The sequence below is a fragment of the Dromiciops gliroides genome, chromosome 1 (assembly GCF_019393635.1).
Source record: "Dromiciops gliroides isolate mDroGli1 chromosome 1, mDroGli1.pri, whole genome shotgun sequence".
Taxonomy (NCBI): Eukaryota; Metazoa; Chordata; class Mammalia; order Microbiotheria; family Microbiotheriidae; genus Dromiciops; species Dromiciops gliroides.
The window spans coordinates 530,078,798-530,082,036 of record NC_057861.1 but is presented as its reverse complement, the minus strand read 5'-3'; the positions used below and the strand labels follow the sequence as shown (position 1 = coordinate 530,082,036).

Sequence of the window (3,239 nt, the reverse complement as noted above, 5' to 3'; positions counted from 1 at the left end):
GATGATTGATTGATTGATAGATAAAATATTTATTAAGCAGTTACAATGTCAAGTTCTTAGCACAGTGCTTGAGATAAATTATATAGATATTTCCTGCCATGGAAGAGCTTACATTCTAGTGAGGACATATAAAGGAATGATGGAAAGAGGGAGGGAATGCCTATGTGATAAGAAGTGGTGTGGTGACCAGGGTCTTGGCTAGATATCAGAAAAGGAAGGAGATTGGAGTAGTTTTAGTTTCTGGTGGGGTAGAAATGGTCCAAGAGTGAAACTATGGTGGGGAGACTGAAGGAAGTGGTATGAGGTTCTCAGTGAGAAAGAGCTATATTTCATGCTAACTAGTTCTGAAGATGGGTACTTTTGAGTTAGAGATAATAATGCAGATAAAGGCATTCCAAGAACCTTTTGGGGAAAGCAAGTGGTGCAAAAATGGAACATTTTCTTCTCTCTTGTCACTTGGTTGATAGACATTTATAAAACACCTACTATGTGCCAGGTACTATGCTCAGCAAGAGGCAAAAGACATTCCCTGCCCTCAAGAAGCTCATAATCTAATGAGGAAGACAAGCGAACAACCGTACAAACAAGGATAAATAGGAATATAAATAAATAGAAAATAAATAAGAGAGGGAAACAAAAATTAAGAAGGGTTAAGAGGGGCAGCTAGGTGGCACAGTGGATAAAGCACCAGCCCTGGATTCAGGAGGACCTGAGTTCAAATCTGGCCTCAGACACTTGACACTTACTAGCTGTGTGACCCTGGGCAAGTCACTTAACCCTCACTGACCCACCCACCCCCCAAAAAAAAGAAGGATTAAGAAAGACCTCCCCTCCCCCTCTCTTCTTCTCTTCTTTTCTTTTCTCTCTTTGGTTGTCTCTTGGAGCCAATAAAGCCAAACTAAAATCCAGGGCTCACCTTAAACAAAGTTGTGCCCAGTTAAATTTGACTTTGATATACTTCATTCTCCTTTCTTAGTGCCCTTTTGTCTCTTCCTTGCTTCCCATTCCCCATTTCCTGATATCCCTCCTTCTTCCCAAAGTGACTACCCTTAGCTTCATTCCTAGGGGAATCTCACTCTTAGCTGGACATTACTCTTTGGAAGCTATGGTATTGGTTGACTTTAAGATATTAAGATTTTACATCCATCAATGATAGTTTCATTTTAACAGGGGCTCTTGAAAATAGAAGAAACTCAAATTTGTAATTGTGAAATTTTGAAGAGATACTTTGGGATTCAGACTAGCTTTCCCAGTGACCTTCACATCAGACTACATGGTAAGCTACCTACTTACAGAGCTAATTCAGCTCATATGCTATTCTAACATTGTTATATACAGTCAAAGAAAAGCAGGGGGGTTGGTGGTGGTATAAATAATAAAGATGATAATAATAACAGTTAGCTTTTATATAGTGTTTTAAAATTTGCAAAGCACTTTGCAACTACTGTCTCATTTGATCCTCACAATAAGCCCAGGAGGAAGGGTCAATTATTATCCCTAGTCTACAGATGGGAAAACTGAGGCAGACAGAGGTTAGTGACTTGTTTAGTGTTATAAGTCATAAATATCTGGGGCAAGATTTGAATTCAGGTCTTCCTTATTCCAAGTCTAGCACAATAGTCTCTAGCAGAATGAATATGCAGTAGTTACCTCTCACCACCAAGCACCAACTCCTGGGAAACTGCAGAATACTAGGGGAAGAGTTACATTCAGGAAAGCTCTTTTCTCAAAGATGAGGTAGAATCTCTCCCCATTCAATGATGTACCCTAGGATGTTTTCCATACATTTATAGGGGCTCAGATTCTGTTTTTCCACTTGGAGAGTCAGCTAGCTAGGAATCCTCCCAGTAAATGATATTGCTTCCATTCCTACTGCTACCATTTTAAATTAGGGCTTTATTACTGCTTGTCTGGAATATTTCAATAGTTCCATAAGTCTCTTCCCTTCTTAGCTAGGTTAATGATTTTTGAAAGTGTTCCTATGAGGATGATTATCCAACTTTGTCTAAGAATTATGAGGACAGGTGGTCCTAATATTTCATAAAGAGATACCCAGGTATAGGCAAACTCCAATGTCCAGTCATAATTTCATTTGAGATGTGGATTTAGAGGCATAACAAAAGGCCCTGTACAAGGAATATACATAAAGATTATTAATCCAAAGTTGACAGTTTGCTCTTGTTTTTCCTCTCTTGAAATGCTAGAAAAATCATGGCCTTTCTCTACCTTGATTCCCTAACGTCATTCAATTTCTTTTCCCAAATAATGTAGGGGTATTATTTTTTCAAGTTAAATAAAGCCATTCTTTCTTCTTTAGGGTCAACATTACTGAGGAAAAATGTCAACACCAGCCTCTATGTGTTATTTCAAAAGGTATTACCTCTATCTCTTCACTGTTAAGTTGCATTATGTTATTTTATTTTATATATTTTTTTCTTAAATAAAAGGCTTATTCACTCCAGGATCAGGGAGGTTGCTCATTCAAAGAGACCAAAGCCCATGTCATCATCAGACTCTTCTGACTCCTCCTTCTTTTCTTCTCCTGTTCCCTTCACCAGCAGGGAAAGCAGAGCCAGCACTGGCAAGCAACAGCAACGGCACCACCTGAGGGCATGGAGGCCAGCTTACTGCTCCGCAGTGTGATCACATCTTCAATGTTCTTGCCACTCAGCTCTCTGATGACGTTCTTCAGGCGGTCCTCATACGTCTCGATGCCCACGCTGTCCACGATCTTATTCAGGTCCTTGAAGTTGGGGAAGTAGTTGCCGCGGAGGACGGCCAGGAGGTAGGCGGTCACGTAGCGCATGTCGGCGGTCTAGGCTCTACTCGGTCCGATCCAGAGGTCGCGGCCTGGCGCTGCAGTAGCTGCGGGAGCAGTGGGGCCCACGGCGAGTCTGCCCACGGTGGCATCAAGGCCAGGAAAGAAAGAGAGGGCCGCATCATGTTATTTTAAAACCTTAACAATGTCATAGAATCTCACATTTGAAAGGAACCATGGGGGAAGTCAAGTGCAACCCATCCCTGAACAGGAGTCCCCTCTGTAATATGGTCATCAGTCCCCATTCAAAGACCTCCAATAATATACAACCCAATGCCTCCTGAAGATATAGAAGAGGAAGGAAAATGAGGAAGACCACAAAGATAAATGGCACCTTTTGAGATGTTAAAAAAAAAGCGCCATCAAATAGGAGGAATAACTGTGAAGTCATTTCCTTTTTGCAATACAAATAAATTAGACC

The 3,239-nt window shown here is 41.0% G+C and overlaps 1 pseudogene; it reads right to left on the bottom strand.

Annotated features, from left to right (window-relative positions):
• Positions 1 to 2,477: 2,477 nt before the first annotated feature.
• Positions 2,478 to 2,806, bottom strand: LOC122741789 (annotated as a pseudogene).
• Between the last annotated feature and the right edge of the window lie 433 nt (positions 2,807 to 3,239).